General features: G+C 36.1%; 1 protein-coding gene and 1 pseudogene across 8 annotated transcripts in view; both read right to left on the bottom strand.

Annotated features, from left to right (window-relative positions):
* Nucleotides 1–27,222, bottom strand: part of PCDH7 (protocadherin 7) — a 421,527-nt gene that overhangs the window by 271,031 nt on the left and 123,274 nt on the right. The gene's annotated exons all lie outside the window — the stretch shown is intronic.
* Nucleotides 10,782–12,146, bottom strand: LOC119529290 (annotated as a pseudogene).

The raw sequence follows: 27,222 nt of genomic DNA, 5'->3' as shown, positions 1-27,222 counted from the left end.
GTAAACAGCTAATTAGGATGGTTAAATGTACTCAGGCTTTTCATACTCTTGCCTAATAAGAGACCCTCTCCTTGCTACAGAAATTTTAGCAATATTACACACTCCTGCAGCAAGACGTTTTAAAAATAGCTTGTGCCATTATTTCCTATTAACATTCTTATCTGTAAGCCTACCTGTGGATATAATGCCTGTAATAAAATTGCTTCATTACTTTCATGGTTTAAAATAATTAACTTGCCTTCACTTAAAAGAAAACATACTAACAAAAGAAAATATAAAATAAAATAAAATAAAAAACAGCAGTTTGGAAAGTTGAAAAAAAATGTGAGAAAAATATTTGGAAAATATCATGTATAGAGAGTGAGCAGCCAAATAGGTAACAGATTTTACAAATCAGTAAGGAACAAAAGAAGCACATGTCTGTGCCAATACAAATAAGAGCAAAAGACATGAAAATGTGATTTAAAGGCTTTGGTTTGAGCTAGTGAGAAAAGGAAAAAGAGACTTTTGTTTTTTTCAGATAAATCACAGTGGCAAAAATTTAAAAGATTGACAAAAATCTGTATTAGCCATGATGGAGGAATTGGCAAGCTCATGCATTATTGGTGATATATTATGGTATGATTCGATGCAGGCAAAAATTTGCATTTATATCAATAAATAAATCTTTGCAGGGAGATATGATTGGAAGTATGTTTGCCAAAATGTTAGCCACGGGTTTCAGCGATGAATGGAATTTCTGGTTATTTTTAATTCAATTCTGCATTACTTTAAATTTGTACACAAAGCATGTATCATTTTTAATATACTACTTTTACACAAACTTTGTTGTTTATGTTAGAGTTCTACGCACAGGCTGTAGATCAGTCCAAACAAATCATGGCACAAAGCAGAAGGCCAAGACCCGTGCTGTGATTCAACATAAAAAAAGGGAAAATGATCCTGAACAAAGCGACTAATATAAATATCTGGCTTTCAGGGTCTGAAGAAAATAGTTTAACAAACATAGGACTTTGCAAAAGGCAGGATGGAATAGATGAGAAACATACTTGCTGAGGTGCCGGGATATTCATAATAGACTTCATTGTGTTGATGCTCCAGGGCATGACAATCTGAGTTTCAGTTTCCTCAGGTCTAAAATGAAGAGTCTTGGCAAGGGGATCTTCACCAGTGTCCTCTGCTCTAACATGAACTGAGAACCTCAGAACACCTACTTGTAACCCACCCATTCTTTACCTACAGGAAAGTCTTGTAAGCTTTGCAGGAAGCACTGCAGACAGACGTAAATTGAAATTATAATGGAAAACAGTTAGCTCCAATATAAAAGTTAATTCAGTGAAACCACATCCTTTATAAAGGTTAAGGGATTGTGGTCTTTAGCAAATAAGATGGTCTGAGCGTGCAGAGATAACTTCCCCATGTCACCCTCAATGATAATCTAATGACTTGATGAAAACGGTATCCAGACAGTCTACAATGCTTGGGTTTCCACAGCACTGCTCTTCTGAAGCAGACAGCGAAATTAGATTTCTAAAATACGCCTATTGTATGCAAGGCATTCAGAAAACACACACCAGAGGAGAACCAACTGGAAAAGGTAGCAAGGTTTCCGTGAGACTCAAACATGAGGGAAAAGGAAGTTGTGTTTTGACAGTGGGTTTGAAAAGGTTTCATTCAAACGTCACCATTAACCTTGTTTGCTAATTTCAGAATGTGTTTCATTACCTCTCTATTTCAACCTCCACGTTGACTCACCACCACCACGCTGTTCCTTCATAATTGAAATGCCTGACAAAGTGGAATCATTTGGAAAAAAAAATGTTTTAAGAAAAGGGAAGAAAAGCTTCCATAATCATTCTATGTAAAGAATTAGATATACGGTTTCATATTCAAATATTGCAGGATCTTGTTTGTGCAGAGTAAATCTGTCCTTTTCAAAACGTGAAAATATGGATTTTTTAAACTCATTAAACTTGTATTTTCAGGAAACTACATCCATATACCTTTGTTTAATCTTATTATGTGAGCAAATTATAGTCACGGTTTACACTGCTTTAATATATATATATATATATATATATATATATATATATATCAGGAAATATAAGTACTTTAAAAGTTCACTTAATTTCTCAAGACAGTAGTGAAATATATGTGTATACATATGAAATTGTAATTTTATAATTATAAATAGAAAAATTAGGGTTCAAGCTTACATTGGTATATGACTACAGAACACAGATTCCCTTTTTAATATCTGACTTCTAATCTTTAGTAACATCTGATAATCTTGAATCATTTAAGAAACTGAAAGTTAAATCTATATTTTCTCCTTTTTTCTATTAAATTACCAGCCTAAATGGGAGAGAAAACATATTCTTTTATGAAAAGTTGGTTTCAACAATATCAAGGATTGATTTGACTTCTGTATATACATGGTGGGGGAATAACTCTCCTCTGTTCAGAAACAAAATGTAAATCCTCCAAAGGATTACGATAAAAATAGTGACTTAGCACAAGATGGGAAAATAGCATTAAAAGCTTGAAAAATTAACTTTTTAAATTTGTTATGGCAATCTGTTAATTCTTCTTGGCATAACCTCTCAGACGAACAAAATTTAGGTTTAAGGGTAAAGAACATTTTGTTTAAAACCAACACAAAACTCACTGTATTTTCTAAAAATGCTCTCTTTCCATCAAAAGTAAGAAAATGTGTTCAAGGAAAAAAAAATCAAGTGGTTTAAATTCTCACTTGATACTTGAATAAAATTACTTGTCACTACACTCAACTGACAATTACCGGGACAGTGCTCCTTACATTTAGTATGCCGACAGATCCGACATTTTACTGATGGCAATGACTGTCCGGCAGATTACAGCACAATGTAGATTTAATCTCGACAATGACTCGATAGCCCCAAATGAAGGATTCTCAAATATCATGGTTCTGAGTGACTCAGGGTGAATAAGTGTATAATAAATTACCTGTCTTCTAGCTTTTTAACAAGAAAAAGAACAGGATCAGATTATTCCTGTGCTAACTCCAAAGTATAATTACGTTTATCAGCAGAATTTGCATGCAACAGAGCAAAAGATCATCCTATTTAACAGATTTCGAGAAATTAACTTGCATTGATATATGACCCTGTTTGATTCCAAAACAGGAATACAGTAGCAGCAGGTTACAAAGAGGCCAGATTCCAAGAGAGGCTCATTTAACTCATGATTGAGGACAACTTCAAGTAAAAGTGATTTCTCCTGAGGGAGGAAGGATGAGTGTGTTACACAAAACAGCATTGCCCACTGGCTAGCCAAAGTGTTAGTCAAAGTCACACCAAGTGTGCAGAGTCCTGGTCATGCTGGGGATGGGCTGGCTGAAAGGAGAGTGGGCAACTGATACCTTAAAAATCGACAAGAGTGAGGAAACATAATAAAGGACCAAAAAGGGAAATGAAGAAAGAGCAGGTCTAGATGTTCCGTTCTGAGCATGACAAATCAAACATCTTTAAAAGCTTTAATATATATCGTGCTTTCCCTAAGGCAGGCTGATTAAATTAGAATCTCCATTATCCAGCAATAGTGCTGTTTCTGCAGGGACACTTCACCAGTGCGCTGTTTCCTGTCCTTGTCAGCAGACCCAGAAATACCACAGCAGCAGATTTTGTGGACCTTGAAAATTAGCCATGAGCCTTCTGGCTTCAGAAGCCAAACGCTTGTCCTCTACTCCCTAACTGGAAAAAAAGGAAGGAAGCTTTAACCAAAGCAATAACTAGATCATGATTTCAGAAGTCACGTAACTTTCTGAGCCTCAGAGATCCTGATAAGTAAGATATGAATCGTAATACTTGTTTCACTGACAAATAGCTTTTTTTTAAAAAATATTATAGACATTAAATAGAAGAAAGTGTTTTACTTAATGCTCCTAGGAAATTTATTACTGCAGCCCACCAACCCCTAACCAACTTCCACCCTTCAGTTCTCCTTCCCCCAATTCCTTCAAAGAGATCTATATGGTAACTGAGCACAACCGTACAAGTCCAGACTCCCGGCTGACATTCATACAGACATGCATGGCACCAGTAGTATTGCTTGTGCTGCACTGCCAAACCCATTTCTTCATAGCCTTTTCTGTTTAACCCCCAAAGACCATCTCTCAAGGACTTTCTGCCACTGAAAAACATTTTTCCCCCTTAAGAAAATTATGGGAAGATCAGACCAGAGAATTTGGAAGCTGAATAAGATTATCCAAATCCCTCATTTCTATAACTTGAAGACTGGTCCAGGGAGAATAGGTAACTGCCAAAAGTTACACAGACAGTGAGCGGTAGAGCTGGAAAGCAAACGAGTTTTCTTAATTGCAAAATGAGTCCTTGGTGTGGGAAGATAATTTTGGTTGTCACATCTAGGGGTGGTGCTGGTGCTGCTCCTATGAGCATCTAACAGGTAGAGGCCAGGGATACTGCTAAACATCTGAAAATGCCCAGGACAGTCCCCACAGCAAAGAATTCTCAGGTCCCAAATGTCAGTAGTGCCAATGTTCAGAAAACCCGATCAAGTCTATGAGGTAGAGAAATTGAAATTACTGAATATTGTTAACAGAAGTTATAGTCAAGTTTGAATTATATCTTGAATGTCAAAGCCAGTGTGTTAATAATGGTTTTCCCCTCAAATTTCAATTCTCTGCCCAAATATACCATGAAACAGAATGTTTCCAATTCTGCATAGAACTGGTATTTACTATCATCACATTTCGTTTTACCTTGAAATGTTAATTGCTGTACAGCAGGGCTGCATAGTTGATTTAAATTTCCATTTGCTTTTAAATTTGATTAATCTAGTCCCTTAGGAGCCCATTCTTCCATAGCTACAAAGAGAGAAAATAGGCTTTTGAGTACACAATGGTTTAAAAAAAAAACTCCTGGCTGATATGGTAGACACACTTTTATACCTACAGTGTCTTTTAACTTTAAGCAGGAAAAAGGTGATGCTAAGTGAAAAATAAAATATCATCATTTATGCTGGATACCTGTAAGAAATATCTTACGCATATTGTAACACTGTAATAAATGAAAGAGAATACATAGTTTCAACTTACTCCTGATGTTCCAGAAAACATGCCATCTCTTATGAGTAACCTAACATGTCTGATTAAAAAACAAAAAAATAAGTATATAAAACTCAAACCAATACTCCTAGAGCTAGTATAGTGGCTACATAGAACCAACGCCTATGTCTACCTTTTGGGTCAACTTTCAAGACTGCATTCTGGGACTGTCCCATTGGACAATGCTGAACACAGGTCAGAAGTGCATTTTAAGAAAGTAATTGTGGATGCACCCAGAAGAAATGGATAATGATAAATGGAAGAGAAAATTCCTAATAATTACCAAGCACTATACTATACATTTTATTCCTTTCATCCTCACAATAGCCTCAGAGATTGGTATAATTCTCCATTTGTCAGAGAAGAAATTAACACTTAGGAGAAGCTGGTTTTCCCCAACGCCAGTTAAGAGGAGTGGACCATGATTCAAATTTATGCCTCTCTGAATTCCAAGGCCTAGATTTTCCCATGACAAAATATTTCTTGTTTTTCACTTTCCAACCCAGAAATGGCAAATATTGGCAAGCGAGTCTTCCTCTCCCATTGCAAGGCAGGTTTGTAATCAATCATGTCACTTTCCCAATGTCAATGATGTACCGTAAGGTCTTCTCAAGGTAGCACTCCAGGGGGAATTGCCAATCAATCCTTATGAAGCAGCAGGTGCAATGAAGCCCATTTAGGAACCCTCTGCTGTTCAGTGAAGCGCGATCAACATTTTGAACAGAGATAGATTCTTTTTTTGAGTTTGGGAGACTTGAGTATGAATTCTGGTTCTGACAATTCCATGTCATTCTTACAAACCACTTAACCTTAGCCCTCCGACTCTGGGGCAGAAAAAACAGAATTCTGTGAGAAGCTTATTGAAATTTAGAGGACAAAATATTATTAAGTAAAGGCTCTGTGTGCAAAGTTTTAAAGCCTTTCCTCCTTCAGGGATTTTTCAGAAGGGCCATTATGATTCAATGAAGTTTGTCAAGTAGTGCTGTTTGATTTGATCACCAAGAGGTTTTCTACTCTACCGCCATTTTGGTTAACATATTAATAACTTGAGACTACTTCAAGTAGCCTCAAGAGATAGTTTAGGATTCTGGCTGATTAGACGAAGTAGTAATGCTGAAGGACACATTCTCCTCTGACATCTCTGAAGCAGTTAATAGCTTGGACTACTGCCTCAGATCTGGAATAATTACTTCCCCATCCTCTAATACCCCCCCTGCCTTTTGCTTTCTGACTTTGATATAATTGGTAAATTGCATAATATGTGAACCCGTATCTATCTACGTACAAACAAATGGCCTTAATTGAATGTGATGTGACTCTGCAGCTTGGTGACTAGTGCCTTAGCACAGTTTTATATATTTTGTCATAGCCCCTTAAATATAAAATGTTAACATGGCACAAAGATACTCAGCTAGCAAGCCAGAAATAAAGACGCTTACATCAAATCTTTCTTAGATAGGAAAACATTTTTAGGTGTTTTGTTGGAGCAAACAAGGGAAAATAGCACAGAGCATTAAACGGAATTCTCCACATATTTTATCTATTACTTTCAATTAACAAATCTCTTTTCCTGGGTTATTACCAGGTTTTATTTCAGGAAAAAAAATAGAGTTCCATTCTTTTATGTAGCCATAATATGTATGTATGTGTGTATGTTAATTTTCAGCAGTGAACTATTGCAATTTACCACTCCTGTCTAAAAATGCATATCAATACTGATGTATTGGGCATCAGTGGGCATAAAATTTACCGTCTCAACAATAAACTTTTCAAGCAAAGTTGATGATGACCATTCCTTAAAGAAAACTGTACTACACTCAATTAGTTCATTAAGATAGAAAGAATGTAAGATGATAGTTCTGTTAATATTATTTCTAAATGGCATATTTCACATACATGATCTTATTTTAGCCTTTTACTATCCTTATCTCCATGTTACTACTGAGGCAATTGAAGCTCAGAGATGTTACATAATTTTACTGTCATTTAGTCCTCATGAGACAGCAGTTAAGAGGGAAGTCCACTTGCCTTTCTGCTTGACATGAAAGACAGAAAACCACGAACACTCTTTTCTTCAGTGGAATTAAATGAACATTCTCAGCAGAGAAATTATGTCACAGTGTAGGAAAAACATAGGTTTTAGAGCTTGGTAAATCTGAGTTTGAATTCTGACTCTGGCACTTGTCATATGATTTTTTCACCCAGATAGAGGAACTGGATTCAAAAGGAAGTGAGTTTCATTCCTGGGCACAAGCACATCCCATTATAACACTATGCATTCCGAAAGGAATCCTTCCAATGAAATCATTCTTTAATATCATTTCTTTGATATTTCAGCATAATAAACACACAGACACACAATTTACTTCCTTAGCTTCATAAGGATGGAAGGGAAGCTGCAAGGTCATAAAGAACACGTACCTCATCCTAAAGAAGACTACACATCTCCAAAAGCAATCCTATGGGAATTTTATAAAGAATTTCCAGGGATGTATCCCTTGGCATCCTTCAATATCTCCATCAGTTAGAATAAAAGATAAATCATAGGTTGAGACCAGACACACTTGATCTTTCTCTTGAGCAGGCACCTGGACAGAGTGCAGACAGGGAGGACTGAAATAAAAACATGGGATCTGAAGCATGGTGGCATGTGATACTGGTAGAAATGCAAGAAGGCTCTAAAAGAATTATCAGGTAGGTGAGTGTAGTCAAGCAAGAAAGCAAAACCTGGTGGCTAGGAGTAAATAAGCTGTGGTCCTAAGGCTAGTCTGGTGTCTGCTGGTGAGTGTCCAGCCATGGGCTACAATCCAAGCATAAGTTTCCAGTCCCGTGGAAAACTGGAAAGGAAAAAGCCATGGCTCAAACACAGATGACCAAAGTAGAAACCTAGCTAACTGGATCCAAAGTGAGGATACAGAGTTAGAAATTCCAGCATTAAACAAAACAACCTGGTTTCTAGACTTGACTCTGAATGGATTCAGTGCAAGTCATTTAGGCACCCTGGATGTCAGTTTTCTCTTACACAATATGGGGTATGACTAAATTATCCTTAGGTCTATTTCTAGCACTAATAGACTATGGCTTAGTCAGGGCAATGAGAAGAACAGCAGTTCTTAAAATTGGAGGTAAAGCAAAGGGAAAATCAATATCAAAGTAGGCTTCATGCTTAGCCATCAAGTTGTAACTTAAAAGCTCATTCCCATTTCTTCCATGAGGTCCTAACTGACATTGAGTTAAAGCAAAATCTTGCCCCTCCCCCAGCCATAAATAATACAAATATGCATTAAGAACACCTTCTCAGTTGAAGTCTGCAAACAAGTATAATTTAATTGTAGTTGTAAAATACAGGTTGAAATGAGAAGGGATACTGGTTGGTGTCTGTGGAGAAACAGTTTAGAGCTGCATGAACACTCAGATGAGAAAAAAATAAAGGATCTGAAAGAGAAGGCATGCAGTCAAAGGAAGCAGTATAGGCTAGTTCTTTTGCAGAATAAAGGAGATTACGCTATAGCCAGAGTAATGTTAAGAGACAAAGTCTAGGATCTCCACAGAAATGTGGTTTTCAAGAGAACCATTTTGAGCTAAAGTTAGCAAATACAGACCTGGGTCCCAGACCAACATAGACACTTTGGTGACACAAAAAATGGAGAGAGTCGTCTTCTTTGGATTCAGGGAACAGAAATTAACGATGAAATACCAGGAAAGAGCAATGACCTCAAGGGGTCTGGGGCTTGAGGAGGAGGAGGCAAATGAGGAGAAGTTAGTGGAAGAAAATGATCTAAAGCTTTGAATTTAGTGAATTAGATCTTTCAGAACAAATAACAGGTTTATATTTTACACATGAGTAAAATGAAGTCCAAAAATGTAAAATAAGTTATAAACTTATGTAGTTCATTGTGAATAAACAGAAGTTAGACATCTATGACTACCCTAATTCATAAACACGAACACACACACACACACACACACACACATTATTATTCATTTGTTCTATCATTAGTAAAACAGAGTATTTTAAATTTCTGAAGATGTAGCCTATGATACAAGAAGCAGTCAGAGGGAAGAAAGCTGAAAGTAATCTGAAATGGATAAAGGTCCTGAAGAATCAGAGTCCCCTATGTTGACAATCAGAAAAACCCTGTTTTGGTCTTAGAGCTAGAATGCAATTACATATGCAATGTTGAGGAGTTCACCTAAAATTTAAAATAAGGAAGTTGAATTGACATGTTTGTTCATTATAAGTGTTTAAATGTCCTCAGGCATGGTCACTGGGGAGGCAGCCCTCTTGGTACACAAGCTACCCCAAAGCCCATGTTCCATTAACAATACACTCTCTTGGATGGCAGTTTTTCATATGGTCATTTAAATTTTTTTAAAAAAAGACATCTCCATGCTATTTACTTTTCTCCACTGACAAACTATAAATAAATGAATGGCTTTAGTTGGAAGGGAATGTTAAAGGTCAATAAGTGTTAATAACAAAGCAAACTATTAAACGTAAGCTTCATTTACAAATCTATAAAGAACCTAATGTGATTTCTCTACAGAGTTCCACTTCAGTATTATTTTTTTTTTCCTTTTTATTATTAGTGATAAGAAGAGGTCTTGAAGAAAGAAAATAGTATGCTTGAAGTTCTATAGTGAGGGCTAGTTTATAACCTAGCCAGGATAGCACGATTTTAATTGCATATTTAGGTCATTGGCTGTAACTGCTGCTAAGCTGTTACCAAGAAACACCCTAAAATCAATAAGGAAAATGTTAGAATGAGAGTAAAGTTGGAAATGTTAAGAGATGCTTAACTATGCTGTCTTTTTTTTTTTTCTCCTTTAATTGCATGTTTCCTTTCTCACAATCCCAGCAAAAGCACAGAAGCCCCATCATACCCATCCAAATCTGGTTTCTAGTAGGCTATGATTATGGGAACCCTTGTCAAAGCAACTGATGTTAAGGGTTCCCAACCTGTGGGCAAAAATGGGTATGCAAAACAGGTGGAAGAAAGAGTGCCCTGGCCCAAATCTTCAAGAAGTCAGTTTACTCACAAATGCCATTTGTATCCTTGAAACTGACAGCCTGGAAGGAAAGGTGGTGTGAGGGAGTGAAGTTGAAACTGCCTCCTATTGTCTTACCCTTTCAACATTAAACAGAGACCAAGAGAGAATTGGTTCCAACATTTCACCACATATATTTCATCTTATGCAGTCTAAAGAGAATGCCATGTAAATGAGACACTGTGAAATGCAGAAATTTAATTTCTCTTCAATCAAAATAAGAAACAAAACAGTATGATCTCACTTCTATTACCTTTTGAAGTTTTACAGCAGTTAAAGTATTGTTGCTTCTATGTATGAAGGTTAAAAAAATTTTTTTTCCATAAAATACAAGAGCGACCAATTTCACCATCGAGTGAAAGCAAAAACTGTGATTCTTTTTTAAATTAGTCCCAAATGGCATTTAGGAATTTAATTGTAGGCTGCTGCACTGACATCATGACAAACCAAAATGTAGCACTGAGTCTAGTTTTGTTTCGGTCTTCTTTTCTCTTATCCAGTGCTCGTGGATTAAGTTCTGGAAATGCTCCAATTTAAGGCAGGGATCTTTTTGGATTCCACCACGGGTATGCTCCTTGGGATGGATGCTGGAGGGTGAGGCACAGTTTGCTGGACCCATGTTGACTACCTAGTAGTCATCAAGGTCAAAAAATTCATCATCTCCTCCTTGGTATTCCACTCCCTGAAAATCTACTTGGTACTGCAAGATACCTCCAATTCTACCAAATCCTTTCACAAACTGGGATCCTTCTTGTGACTCATCTGTGACAATTTCCAATGTAGCTCCAAATTTTTTATAGTTGTTAGCAAACCATTCCAGCAGGGGCATGCTCTCAATCAGCTCATGTTCTTGTCCTGTCTCTTTGTCTGTGAAATGGGATTTATCCTTCTCTTGTTCTGGAGTTAGATAGAGAATTTTCTCCTCTTCTGTGCCTTGGCAATGAGGAATGTATATCATTATATCCAGATTTTCATAGACTGTTACAATCTCTACAGTTCCCATATCCAAAGCCTTCAGTGTATCTTCAACTCCAAAAGAGTACTTGCCCGTGTCCTGGCTGATTTCAACAAAATATCATCCTATTAATTTCTTCTCTTGAATAAAGTTCACATCGGAGAGAATTTCAGCAGATAATTCAATAGCTTGGTTGAATCCATTTTCATCACCATAGCAGATATCAACTAATTTTAAAACTTTTGATTGCAACCTCTGATCAAATGTATCAGACTGATTTAGCTCAGTTTTAAAGTCAGCTGATCCAGCTAAAAGGAGACCAGCCACATTCACTTTGTCCCCAGAAATAAGCAGTCTCAGCTACTTTCCAATCATAGTTATGTCGTTTTTCCATCCTTAAACTGGCAAAAGGCAAGGCAGACTGACCTCCTCTACCATATTTCTTTGGGAGATCCACAGTGAATTTGTGCAGGACTTCTCTTGTGTTTCCTTGGAGTGTGCCAAAAAGTGCACCACTACCATCTATTACAATGAAGCCAAACTTGCTATTATCTGAAAGTAGCGCTGTAATAGCCTCTGTATGGAATTTGTTGTCACACAAATACAATGACGTATTAATTGGTTTGAAAGGCTCAAGGTCAATGTTGACTTTCTTTTCCTTTCCTTCTTCCATTACAGTTGTTCCACTACAACTGTTACACAGTAAACAACCAGACCATTTGGAGGTACTTTGTTATAAAGTTTGAGTCTTTGTTGTACAGATGTAATGGCTCCCAGGACTGAAAGGCAGTTTACTCCTGACTTAACGTTTGATGTAGTTCCAAACTCATCTGCTAACATTTTTGCCACTTTTGAAATCTGGTATTTGGGAGCAATGATCAACGAAATCATGCTTGTGCCATTGCCGCAGGCTGCCTCCAAGCTTTTGATGAGCTTCTTGATCTTCCAGATCTCCACGTTCCTGTCGGCAGCACTGGGGTCGTCCGTCATATACTCGCCTCCTCCTCCCTAAGGGCCCAGTCCTGGGCGGCAGCGGCTGCTCCTACCCAGCGGCGGCTCTCACGTAGGACACCGGTTCTCTCTCTCCAGGTAGCTGCATGTGTTGCAATCCGCTCACATGGAGCCTGTGACCAACTATGCTGTCTTAAACGCTACTGTTGGAATACAATCTGAACTTTAAGCATGATTTAGCAGAACTATGAAAAGAAAGACCTCTGAACCAAGGCACTTATTTTCAATTCTACAGAAAGCTAGCAATGTTGTGTTTATGCCAGACTAATTAAGTCACGAGTAAAAGTATTCATTTAGTCACACAGCTCTCATTGCATCTGTCCTCATCTGAAAAGAGGCGAAACTAAATGAAAAAGGAAGGGAAGCTCTTTGCTACAGAAATCTTTAAAAATGCTCAAAATCACCATTTAATATGCCACAGTATGCCAGCACTGTGATAAAAACACATTAAAAATATAATTATGCAGAGTCACCTGATGACATAGTTTCCTCTACTATTTTGTCTTCCAACTATTTCCAATGTATTGAGTTGCTAACTACTCAAATGACAGCTACATGTAAAGTTTTATGTTCTAGAAAAGACTTTAGATTGTTACTGCCAGACTCACTAAAGTCATTTTAGAAAGCAGGTTGATGTGGTGAAGGTAATATGATTGTACAATTGCGTAAGTTTGTGCTTAAAGTGTATGTAAATAATCAATTCATATACAATTGATTAGATGCATATTTTATGGCAGTGAGCACAATACTCATTATAGAGGGAGCAGGCATATGTCAAGGCAATTCATTAAATATATATTATCAGTAGCAAAATGGGAACAGGTTTGCATTTTTCTCTTGAAAATCATTTTAAAATAATACACTGTTGTTATTGGCTTTTGCTCTAAACTCCAAGTTCACATTGATCTATTACCAGGTTCAGAGATGCAATAATAATAGCAAATACGAACAAAGTAATGATGGAAGGATGAGACAAAAGGTGAGAGGAAGGAGACAGGATAAAAATTGAAAACCTCTTTGTAAAATATATAATGTAAATCTCTAAAATGAAATAAGAATCATACTGTAATTTACATATAAAATTCCTCTGCCTTATTAAAACCCACTACACAATTAACTTAGAATACAATTTTCAGCAGACGCCAACTAATAATTACCATTTAAAAAAAAAATAGTTTCATTAAACCTTCTATTTTAGAAAAGTTCCAAGTTCACACGGTAGGCTAAAGAAATGGTATTTTAACAGCCACTATTCATATTTGCATTGTTTCTTTGTCTCTGTGAAGGCAAACAAATATTTTGGCAAGTCACCCATTAATGCTTGTGGGTGTGGGCAACAGTTCCCTCACAGGACAGCTGGATGAGCCCTATAAAGACATTGCAGCCAAATGTTTATTCTAAACCCTTCTGGTGTGAAGCACAAGGGGAAGCCTGCAACACAGCTAGTTTGAGTCAGCCCTTAATGCAGAAAAAGCTAAAACTACTCACAGTGTGTCCTCATTCTTATATATTCTCTGAGCAATCCACCACATGGGAAACAGAGGTACAAGTACAAACTCTGATAGCAGAATTGTAAATTATTAATAAAGCTAAGATTTTCTTTTCTTTCTATCTCTGCACCCTGTCTTTGAAAAGTCTGATTTCTACACATAGTACAAAGAGGTTAAACACATGCACACATATATACACACCACATACTTTAAACAAATAAACAGCAATAAAATATTGTTTATGTGCATGTATCTTAGAACAACAGTTTTCAAGCAGGGGCAATTTCCTCTCAGGTATAATTTGGCAATATCTGGAGTTATTTTTGATTGTCAAGACAAGGGTGGCGCAACTCGCATCTAGCAGGTAGATACCAAGGATGCTGCTGAGCATCCTACAATGCACAGGACAACCACATATACAATAATTATCTGGTCTAAATGTCAGTAGTATTGAAGTAGAGAAACCCTGCTTTAGATACAATCAGCCATGTAACTATTACTGATTAAGTAGAATTGTAATGTATTTGATAAACACTACACCTGCCAGCTAAACTATCATTTAAAATATAATTTCCAGGTGAAAATTAAATTTTAAAAAGACAACTCTAAATGAAAATTTTACATAGTGTTGAGATGATCAATTCCTAGTTTCACACTATTCAAATAAGAAGAGATGGCACATCCTCCCATTCCACTGTGACTTTACACAGGCATATATGTTTTAGGTTTCCAGCACACCACAAAGGTGTATAATTACATAACAAACACATATTAACTAAATGTGTAGAACAATTAGATTTATTTTGCTAAAATAACTACAACTTCTCCAAAAATTATGGCAAGTGAAACATTAACCAAGTTTCCCATATATTTTCTAAATTATACATCCCATGTTAAAATAAACACCTCACACTAACATTCAAAGTAAATGTGAGACAATATTTCCATTAAATAAGTCATCTGAAAAGGCTTAACTTCCTGTTAAAAGAACCAATATGCTTTTAATGTGTTTCACCTTTTGAGACCAATGTGTAATAAAACCCTCAAATTAAGTAGATTGCATTTTAGCTTAGATAAACTAATGGCACAATTAGTAAGCCACATAATTCACCATTACTGCTCCAAGGGAAATCACTTAAGTATTTAAGCTCTTTAGAAGGAATTCACTGATAAAGTATCGACTATCTACAAAACTCTCCTGAAGATTAGTGGTATTGGAGCCAGCTGTTGGTGGGAAAAAGGGAAAATAAAAACCACCACATTCTAAGTTGCACTTTTAGTGGCCAAAATAACACCTGGATTTTTAAGGACATCTGCTGTGCTTCTCACCTCCATTCCCCTCAAAATGATGAAGAGTGTAGTGCTTGCCTAGTCCCAGCCGATTTTAGCCATCTTAAGGGCAATTGCAAAGAATGAATCTTAATTACGAAATGTACTAATTTGCACTCTTTTCAATACCACCCCCACCATCCCAGAACAAGTTTGAATATTACATTAATATGCAAATAGAAGTAACCTCAAATTTTTTGTGAAACAATGACAAATACATATCAAAAGCAGTACATATACACATACGTGGCATAGAATGTGGGTGATGAGAATAGTTGGATTTCAGGAAAGAACTTTACAACTGTATGTTTCCATAATTTCTTTCTAAATACCTTAATTCTACACATACATTAGAAAGATCTACAAAAGTTATGCTCTGAAAAAGTTAGGAAAGCCAGATAATGGAATTGAAAGCAGACAATGAAAGTCAATATTAATCTGGAATCCACAGTGTTTGTAAAGACTGATTAAAAGCAAATATTTAAAAATTATATTTGATAATTAAGGCTAAATATATACAAAAAGTATTTGAAATTGTCAATTATGCAATGAAAAGCTGATTCTTTTTTTTTTTTTTTTTTTAATAAGGCTACAAGGGCATTCATTATTCAGGAAAATTCTTCACAAATTCATAGCTTTTTAGGTCATATTGTTCATGCTTAATGCATATATGTTGACTTAGTAAAAGCTAATAAACATTTCCACATGCTACATTAAAAAAACCAGCACTTAAGAATAATCCACAACGTAATAATTAACTTAGATCCAGCCACATATACCAATAAACTGACATCCACAAGTTTCCAGCTAAAAAAATCTCTGGACATTGAAGACAAGAGAACCATACAATGCAAGTAATTTTTAATAGGAAATAGAATTTGGTTGTCAAGATCATGCATTTGCTTCTGCATGGTATAACTTCTTTTTAGTCAAGAGACCCTCAAAAAATCATTCAGTGTGAGTTTCTTCCTGAGGTTTTGAAAGGATTTTAAATGCCTAGGCAAATGCAAAATAGTTTCTGCCTCGAGGAGAAAGTTCAGACTACATAGACTTACTTAAATAGATTCTTATATTAGAACCTTGTACCTGAATACGAAGAAGCCATTCTAATCTTGACGAAAAGATAAATTGCAATACTAGCCCAAATGTATCACAAATCTCTAGAACCAAATCTTTGGGTTATATGTTAAAATTAGCTCAGAGAGGGTCTTTTTTCCCCTTCATGTATAACAACACTGGTTTACAAAAGTGAAGACAGAAATTATAAGGTGTGACAGTCTTTGTAAGTAACTGCTACATCCTCAACTGGGAGAATCATGTGTATTTTATTTCCAAGTTCCAGACTCTAAACATGCAAAGTAGATAAGAGGCATGAATGTCCAGGAAAAAGATGGGTAGTAATAAGAAACTGCTTCCTAATTATGCTCAAGTTCTAGACAAAAATATTCATTTATTTATTCAATATATACTAATTGGGGCCCTACCATATGCCGAGACTTTTAATTGCTGGGGCTACAGAATTGAACAAGATGAACACTATGCCTTCCCTCATGAAAGGATAAGTAAGGGATGATAGATAAAAAATGAATAAATAAGCAAATACCAGGGAGCAGTAAGTACTATAAAAAAAGCAAAACAGGATGCTCTGGAAATTACTACAAGATATTCCCTCCTATGTGTTCCCTGCTGCCAGCCTTCTCCTGATCCTTCCTCCATATAATCTTCCATAAATTTTATTTTGTCACACCTCTGCTAGAATCCCTTCATGGCCTCCTACAGAATAAAAATTAATATCTCACGGTGTTCCAGATCCTTCACAACATGCCTCCTCCATCTGCTCACCTTCCAACCTTACCTTTCATACTATGCGTAACTACGTCGCATTGTATGTAACTTTCATTCATCATCCACTCATTCATCCATTCCGACAAGAGAATATTTATTGAGACGCCTTTGCATGCAGGGGATACAATGGTGCATATAGTTATGGTTTCTTCTGTTATAAGAACCTAAAACCTGGCATAGAAGCCAGATACTAATCACACTCCCACACAGATGCTGCCAATTGCAAATGTGAAAAGTGTTCAAACACAGGGAACATGACATAGTTAGATTGAAGAAAAGGGGGATATGATTTCCAGGGGAAATGACACTTGGGCATCTATTGACATTTATCTTACTATATTGCAATTATTTGTTTCTGTGTATTTAGTAAATTTGTGTACTCTTCAAGGACAGGTTATTTCTGGGTATCTGAGCCCAGAATTAGAAAACCATATAAAATATTGTAAGTATTATGGTCAATAGGTTTTATACCTCTTCCCAACATATTGTAGATAATTGGGACTATAGCTAAAAGCAGAGTCAACAGACTCAAGCCTAGTTTTTATTATTATCAAGTTTGTCTTCCACAACAAGCTCTCCCCAAAATACCTCTCATCATTACACCCAAGTCATAGGGCCAATGGCCTTTGTGTTTCTCCTTCCAACTCAATATGAAACCCTGTTCTCAGACTCTACATTCCTAAAGGAAATATCATATTTACCTGCTAACCCCTTCCTAGGGCTAAAGATTGTAAACTGATAAGGAGATTTTCTAACTGGCAAAAATAACTCTGGAGAATATTAAACTGGCCTTTCACTTTTTGGTGGGTATAACATCCCCTTAAGTAAGTACAGCATCCATCCCCAAACATTAGCTGATGCACTAGAAATTATAGAAGACAAAGAATATTTCAGGGTTAGATAATCTGTGGCCTGGCCTGACCCAGTGTAGATTCCTGGATATTTATATATAATTTACATTTTCACATAAGGTGGGGTGGGGTGGGGTGTATTCCAAACTGAAATAGAGTTCAAACACTCAAGCTACCACCTATTCCCATCTATTTGTGTTTAACGCTTAAGGCTGAAAATGTTTCAAAGAGATCATAAAATCACATCATGTCAGAAAAATGACATTCTTAGAATGTCTGGAGGGTAATGTTTTGGATAGATTAAACTAAAACATCCTATCAAGGAAGTGGCTGGCCTGCAAAACATAAGTTCTCCTTTAACTAGAAAGATAGAAAAAGCACAGAACTGCAGAACAAGAATGACAGAGACCTTTAATGTTTTAATTATAAACAACTTTGCTTCTGGGACATGTTATGTCAAGATGAAATTTGAGAAATCATTTTTTCCCTATAAAAACCTCTGGAAAAAATATCTTACAGAGAAGCAAATTGCAAAGTCTTAAGGTAAAATACATGGCTTCTTTTAATGTCTTCTTTTGTTCCAGTCTTCATTTAAGATTATTATCTTGAAAAGAACCAAATTATAACTGAAAATTAATGTTTCTGTCTTAAATTTAATTGTTTCTTTTATGAAGCACATTACAGCTATTCGAAAGTATTCATAGCAGGTGCAGTACTTCAAGTATATATCTCAGGGCCAGTTGCTTCATAAAGAAAGTTACTAATTATTGAAACTTTATGATCTTATGTTTTAAGTATATTTTTTAGTTGTCATTTTAAATGTTTTGGCAAATGAGTTTGAATTCCCAAAAAGACTAGTTCCTTATGCATGGCAGTGATTTCTGTATATGAGAAAGCAAACTCTTGATTTTGCAAGAAAAAAAGGGCCAAAGAAATTATATGAGAGCAACTGTATGTCCTTTTACAGCTAGAAGTTGGCTTTACACATTCCATGCTCATAAATAAACAGAAGAGTTCTGTGAACTATATGCAGATGGCTGGGTCTACACTGGGAGCCTTTTGTGATGATTTTGGTTTGCTTCCCTGTTTTGTCATCTTTTAAAATATCTGCAAAAAAATTTTTTTTTGCTCTACTCCTCAGAAATAAGACAGTAGAATCCTGTAACTTGGAGAATTTGCCCTCCCTGCTAGGTTGGGGCTTTATAAAGCATGGAGAAGTCGAATATTATTTTTTCTCTCATTATTGTTCACATAAAAATATCTGCTCCCACAACTGGGGTGAAAATGCTTTATGTTTTAAATATTTATTGCTTTATTTTAAAAGGAAAACACAAGAACGGAAATGCAACAAGAGAGGCAAGGCTACAAGGTGGTGAAAGGGAGTAAGAAGCCTAAGAGGGGGAAATATCCCACAAACCACATCAAGGAAGGGATGAGATTGGCCACTTAAGTGAGCCAGTTCAAGTTTACCACAGTGGCACTGAGCTACAGTATTCCTGTCAAGCCCAATGAGACAACGAGTGGGAGAATAAGGTCATCCGGCAGAGCAAGGCAGGGAGAAAAAGCACCAAAAGTCAAGTGGAAAAGCTAAGATGACAGCTTTGTGCCTTTTTTTTCCCTCCACCTGATTATGGCACAGAAATCCTAGCAGGCTGATAAGGACACTGGGTATAAAAGAAGAAAAAAAGAAATGAAATAAACACATTTTAGTATTTAATATCATTTAAATGTTGCAAATACTTTTGTTCAAACCCGGTTACTCCAAACACGCGCGCACACACACACACACACACACACACACACACACACACACACACACATTGACTTACTCAGCACCACTAATTCCGTAGCAATGGTCATTTGCTTAGCTAATCATAAAGCTTCTTTCTGAACACAGAGACCAAGGGCTTTGGCAATGTAAAAAGTATTGGCATTTCTCTGGTTTATATTCAAAAATCTATACTACAATTCTTAATTCAGCATGCATGAGTCAGCAGCAGATATACTCTATCTTTAAAAAGACATGAAGCTTTCCAGTCAAGCCTTTTAAGGCTTTACAAATAACATTTCAAGAGGGTTGAGAATGCAGACTAAGATAGCAGATGGCTTTTAGTATAATACTGCTCTTGGATCCTTTGATTTTATTACTTTTGCTTTTTGATGGTGCTCTATTCTGGTTTGTTTTGATGACTTTGTGGCCTAATGGACTGAAATCAGACAGTGAAGCTGAAACCCTTAAGTCCTAATGACACAGAGTGACTTATGGGCAACCTTGGGTAAGTGTTACATTTCCTTACTGCAGTTTCTATGGAAGAAAATAAAAATTACCCCGACACCCCCTCAGGATGGGCTGAGCAGACTAGTTATTACTTGCAGAATATCAAATAATATTAACTGCCATTTATTAAGCATTCCTATAAGCCAGACACTATTTTAGGCACTTAGCATGTATTGTGTCTTGTAGTCCACACAATAACCCCATAAGCCGTGACTTGTCAACCCCAATTTAATGAGAAAAAGAGTCCAAGAAGTTTGAAATCTTGAATTTAAGTCTGTTTGACTACAAGTCCCCTTCTCTTTCCTTTATGCAACACTATCTCTGCTAATGAATACCAATAATTAAGATCTAAAATGTTTAGTAATTATTAATTAGCTATATTAATAATCAACCTTATGTATAAAAATTATTAATTGATTATGTAGTCAGGATGGACTTGTAGCACTAGTGTTCCATCATTTCTTGATTTTATTTAGTCTATGTGTAGTAGAGCAATATTTGATTACTAGTACTCAAAAGGAAGAAAAAAGGAAAGGAAGTGAAAGAAAGAAGAGAATAAGAGAGGAAGGGAAGAAGGGAGAAAAGAAGGAAAGGAGGAAGGAAGGAAAGAAGGAAGGACGGAAAGAGGGAGGCAGAGAGGGAAGGAGGAAGGGAGGGAACGAGGAAGACAATTTCCTCCAGTAGTCTGCAAATTACTACTAGATTTCTAAATGTGCAGATGGTGAATTGATTTGTCAGAAAGGTTGGCTCCTGATTTGAGGGTGAACCCTGGATGCTAGACTTTATTTATTTGGTGATCCTTTGTTTAACTATTTTTCCTGTGAGTCACTGACCTGCAATAGAAATAAGAGGCTTTACAGTTCCAGGGAGCATAGAGAGAAAAGCAATCTGAATCTTCAAAAAAAGACAGACAATTCTTGGGCTGCTCTACTAAAGCCAGTAACTTGCTTGTTAAATGAAGTGCTTTGTTTCTAAATGAGCTTTCTGATAGATCACTTCCAAGTGACTAAAAGCATTTTCTGCTTTTATTTAACAGCAAAAGAAAAAAAAAAAAGAAAAAAAAAAAAAAACCTTTAAATGTGTTTGAGAACTGGGGATAAGTTAAGGAAGAGGCAAAGGATTTGAATGGAATGATTACAGCCACATCTGAATGCTCGAGTATCAAGAAAATAAATGCCTAATTTATGTTCTCCTCCCAAGAGTTAATTTAGAAAAGGAAGGATCAAGTCCTTGAGTTTAGGGGAAAAAAAAAAAAAAAAGCCACTTCAAGCTCCTACTTCTGATTCCCGGGGAGAACCACATGCCTATGGTTGCTTTGAAAAATATGTTTTTATTTTTCTTTTCATTTTGCCTGCCATTCATTCAACAAGGGTCTCAAAGCAAATTAAAGTATTAATTTATAATTCTTATGCATATGTAGCGGAATCTCCCAAGATTCTAAGAATGCACTTGTCAATGGAAAATAGGCCATATGGAGCACCCAGGCTTTCTACACCCAACTGAAGTCAATTATCAACCCCAGCCCCCAGCCCCAGCATGACTGAGAAGATATTTGGCTACAGTATTTTGGAACCTAAGATGCTCTTGTGGATTATAGATGCCAACTTGGAACGGAACTGGTCTCATATAAGACAGTAATGGATTAAAACACAATAATCTTATGCACATTTCTAATCAATTATTTTTAAAGCCTGCACTTTGTTCAGTGCCTTATATTATAGTTTATTTTACAGAGACATTAATAATAGAATGAGAATTAATTTGTAGAAATTGGAAAAAATAAAAGATTTCAGCTGGCAAGTATATTGCCTTGGACTTATAAAGCACTACCTTTTCAGAGAATTCACGCAACTTTGTTGGAATGCAAAAAGAAAATTATATAAAACCTTTATCAATCTGGAAAAACTGGCATACTTTGGTAAAGCGAACCTCACCTTCAAAGACTTTACAGACTAACACACATTCTCGTTCTGCCTGTTTTCCATTTTGTGTTTGCCTTTTCTTCCTTATGTAACACCAACTTCTTGTGTATCACAGTTTGCCATATATTTTTAAGTGAAATAAGCTCCTAGATAAAATGGTAGGCAATTATCTCTGGAATGCCGTAGAAAAGAATTCCTTAAGCCTCTGGCTCCTTGCAGAAGGTCTTGCATTAATCACTCTCTTGCTCTGCATGCTTGTCTCCTCTTGGTCGTGTCCAATGTCAAGCCAGACAGCCCATGCAGGGCTCTTGACAGGACATTCAAGGGGCATTACCACCCACTGCAGGTGTCCAAAAGGAACAAAGCCCTGGGCCAGGAGTAATTTTAATAATTTCTGCACAGGTGTAATCACATTCTTTGGGGGGCATATTTGCTCCTGAAATCCTTGTTATACTTCCTTAGCATAGAACTGCGGATTCAACTTAAAGGTAATACGATGCAGCTCTTTTATACCAAACCATTCTAGATTTTTGTCTTGTCTGTCATTTTCGAAAATACTGACAACCCAAAGCTGACTTCTCATTGTTAAGTGTTTCATGTGTGTCTCAAGGAGGAGCCCAAAATGCCCCACTGTGCTAGCCAGTATAACTTCAAGTGAATGAGCTGTAATGGACACTAAGGTACTCAGCTCAGCTATTGAAGGTAAAGAGTTAAAGAGTTATTTTGACATGCATTAGGAGTCACAATAATGTAAATGGTTCATTCATCAGGGGGCTTTATCTCTGGTGGTTGAAACCTGCAGATATTGTAATAACATCTAGAAATGATCTGAACCAGCCAGAGCCAGGCCTTTTTTTTTTTTTTTTCAATTATCATAACCTCCAAGCTACAGGGTTTTTTTTCATAACACTGTTTTCTGCCTGGATCTACTGAGCATGTTTTCAAAATTATTATTCTTTACAATAAACTTTTGAGGAGAGAAATTTAAATTTTCGTAAGACATAGTAAACATTACTATGGAAAAATCCACCAACATATACAATCACCTGGACAGCATTGGTTATTCCTTATAAAATAACTTAGAGGTTTTCAATAAAATAATATATCCCCTACACTTTCCACTTCTTTTACACTGCTGGAATTTAAACTCTGTTGTTTTTCTCTTACCGGAAAAAAAAAAAAAATCTAGTTTATGTTAGTTGTATAGTTTTCCATTTCATGTGCTCACTTCCTCCTGTGAATCCACATAGCTATTTGTAACTCTCATAGCACTTACTATATTTGGTCTAGTATGTACTGATGTACTTTGATAAAGTAAACCCTATACTAAAATATACTCTACAGATTATTTCATCCCTATTATCACCAATAAACCATGCTCTTTGTAAGGCAGCAACTATACCTTCTTTATCTTATTTATCTCTGCATCACTTGTAATGCATTATAAATAATAAATGCTCAACAAAGTGATCAAATAAGTTAGTACTGCTAATGTCCTGATGTGTTGGCTTCTCTATATCTATCTGAATCAACCAAATATGGTATACAGCATAGTAAATTAAGGCATAAAATAAATTAGCACTGCTGACATCTTCAATCTCTTTGTCTTAGCTCAATAGCTAATGGAATCAACCAAATATGGGTTACATATGGTTAATTACTACAATAGGGATTAAAAATTGTAGTTGTGCTTAATGCTAAATAAGGCTTCCTTTTTCATATTTTGTGATTTTATTGCATATGCCTTGTTTGGAACTGTATTTAGTGCAAGAAAAATACCTTCATTTAGTACCTACCTCCCCCTTCTTTTTAAAAATTTTCAAGATGAATTCATATTCATGGATTCATTTAATATTACAGCGCCTCCCAAAGTAGAATAGATATCATTAGAAACACTTTACAGATGGTGAAATGGAGATACACAATAGCTAGGAGATGCCTAAGGTTACACATGTTATTAATTGGTAGAATAAACATCAAAATGTCCAACTTTGGCCCTGGGCTCCTTACTCTGTCTCTCTCTTCCAGGCCTTGTCATAGACTCTCAGATGACAGCTCTGTATGATTGGTCCTTTAAACTCACTGGACTTGTGCTCCCTATGGACAAGCACAGATACTTTTTGTTACTAATCTGGCCCCACATAGCCTAGCATGTGGCACATAGTAGGCACCAGAAAACATATTAAATTCATTTGAAACTTAACTACCAAACTCTCTCAACTGCTCCTCCCTACCTTCTGGTGTATTATTATATAAGACTATCCTATTTCTCACTGAATTGAATATATGTACAATTCCACTTTTAAAAATAATTTTATTATTGGATTTATATAAAACCAGTGTTTACAAAATTTAAGATTTTTAAGAATCAATTAAGGCAGTAGAGAAAAAGTCATGAGGAGTATTGCTTTGTGTGGCTTTTTCAGATCACTTCAGGAAATTTTGATCTATAAATTTAACTAATAAATATTGAGCAGTGTACCAAGAAAAAGGGAATACCCTTAGACATATGATTATGCAAAGAGAAAAAGCCAATTTCGGTTTTGTTTGAACAAATGTCTTGGAAGAGGTTCAGGATTTTGTTTTTTACTTTCATCTCTATTAGTTGAGACATGAAATGAACATTTTTACCAAAAAGCATCATGCATAATTCAGTTCACCAAGCATTAAAGAAGAGTACCATGTAACAGATAGTGTGTCATAGTTGAGAAGCAGCCTCATTTAAGGAGATGGTAGCTTTACCTTCAATGAGGTAGGAGAGTGAAGTGGTTCTGAGCTTACTGAAAAAAACAATCCTGGTTCTTCTACTAATCAGCAGTGTGACTTTGGCAAATTAACTTTTCTGTGCCTTAGTTTCCTCTTCTAAAAAATATTAAAAATAATTGCCTCAAATGCATTACTTGGTTGTGATGAGCAGGACTGACTATACAATGTGTGGGAACTATTGTAAAATGAAAATGCAGGGTGCCTTATTCAAAAATCATTAAGGATTTCATGATGGTGACCGCAGAGCATTATAGCAAGTGTGAGGCCCTTCCAAGTATGGGGTCTTGTGTGAATGCACAGGTCTACTTCCAAGGCTGCATAGGTTTACCCCATGATGAGTAAATGATTTATATGTGAAAAGTAAGAAGAAAGCCTGCTGATGGCAAGCATTGAAATATATGTTAGCTTATTATTATTAAAGAGTTTACAACCTCAATGATCATGGAAGAAATATAAAGGAAAATGGAAGATTCTTTTAGATGCTGGGTAGATCTAAATTTCTAATGAGCTCTAAGTTTTGTAACAATGCTCTCCTCATCTACCCTTCATTTGGAATGCCATCATCAAAATGTGCCGCTTCTTTATTTCACAGAGACAACTCTTTTGCTTTTTTTTCAAAGAAAATTTGCAGAATTTTTTTCATTCTTTTTATATGACATTTATATAACATTTCGTATTTGTTTATATGTACAATTTTTGTTTCAATGTGGTACACTGCACATGTAATGAGTCAGACAATCTCTGAACAAGAGAGTCAAAACTTGCTGTTATCTCTAGAGTACAGATGGAAAGTACTTTCAGTTTTTGTTTAGTTTGTGCATTTCCTCACTAATATCCAATCCTTAACTATAAGAAACATGGACTTCTGTGGTAAACAGAATAAAGGTCCTTCAAAGATGTCCACATCCTAATCTCTGGAACCTGTTTTTTGTTTTTATTTTTTTTTTTTTTAATTGAACATTGCATATAATATAAGGTTGCTAATCAGCTGTCCTTAAAACAGGAGATGATACTAGATGAACCAGGTGGGCCAATGTAGTAACACAGGTCTTTCTTTAAATGTTAAAGAAAGGGGCAGCAGAGTTGGTGTTAGAGTGATGCAAGGTAAAGAAGACTTAACCTGCCATTGTTGGACTTGAAGACAGAGGAAGGGGCCTAAGCCAAGAAATGTGGGCAGCCTCTAGAAGCTGAAAAAGTTAAGAAAATAGATCCTCCCCTAGAGCCCCCAGAAAGGAATGCAGCCATGTCAATACCTTGATTTTAACCCAGTGAGACCCATTTCAGATGTTCCACCTCCAAAAGTGTTGGATAATAAATTTGCAATGTTTTAATTCATGAAATTAGAGGCAGTTTGTTACAGCAGCAAAATAAACTAATACACTATCTATAGACATCTGTGTGTATACATATATATACACACACACACGTGCATGCACAAACACACACACACTCCAAATATGTTTTCAAGCATTGAACATCTTATCTTTATTGTCCAGTAAATACCTTCACAAACATAGACACTTATTTCAGGAAACCAGTGTTATTCCTCCCTCCCCACTGGATACCAACTGAGTTTCCATGTTTCTGCTAGAAATACTGATAGAAAGTGCAAACAATGCACTTTCCTGGACCTAGGCTTAGTGCTTTGACTCTCCACACTGGACATACTTCACTGAGTCCACTTTTCCATTGATTGGTTGGTCACATTAGTTGATGGCAACACACTTATCTCTCTTAATAACTAGACAGTGAAAGCCTAGAGGAGAGGGACCGTGACCTTATCTAGACCTAGGCAGGCCCAGCAATGTTTCCTCGTATGAATGAATGAATGAATGGAAATCTCTTTAAGCTCACACACACACACTAAGGTAAATTCATACTTGAATTATTTCACTTACTCCTAACTACAATGGTATGAGGTAGACAGAGTATCAGGAAAAGTAAGTGGTGGAGATAGATTGCAAATTCTGATTCACGAGTTCAGGCTTGTAACAGCAATTCTTTAGAGTTTTCTGATCACTCGACACTGACCAATGAAAGAGCCACAGACTTCACTGCTCTCAGTTAATATAAAATCATTAACCAAAAATATGTAAAAAAAAAAAAGTCTCTTAGGAGCCTAAAAGTTGGAAACGTTCCTGCTGCATGTGGATGGATAAGTGAGATAAAATTCTTCAACAGTGGAGTCACAGGATCTATTGTGTTATTATAGCTTGCATCCTTTCTAACGGAAGCTCATTTTCATTCACTCACAGCATGACAAAGCTCACAGGTTTGTCTCAGTTTGTGATGTCAAGCTCATGTCTAAGTGTGAAAACACTTGTGTATTTTCCAAAAAAAAAAATTAACAAATCCCAATTAGTTACATGAGAGTTAATGTGCTTTTTTAAGGGCCCTTTTCTGGGCTCATTGAAATAACAAGTCATTTATGTAACTATTCATATGTGGCTAGATCTCAGTTGAGGGTCATAAATAAAAAATAGAAATTTATGCAAAAATAAGCCATCTGAAATATGGGGCATCCATAATACTTTGATTTTGGGGACTGCTCTTATCAGCTGAAAGACCACTCGCCTAACAAAGCATTACAAAAATTATATTGATGGCTGTGTACTCATCAAT

This window comes from Choloepus didactylus, chromosome 3 (genome assembly GCF_015220235.1).
Source record: "Choloepus didactylus isolate mChoDid1 chromosome 3, mChoDid1.pri, whole genome shotgun sequence".
Lineage (NCBI taxonomy): Eukaryota > Metazoa > Chordata > Mammalia > Pilosa > Megalonychidae > Choloepus > Choloepus didactylus.
Note: the sequence above shows the minus strand (reverse complement) of the source record. Positions and strands in the feature narration are given on the sequence as shown.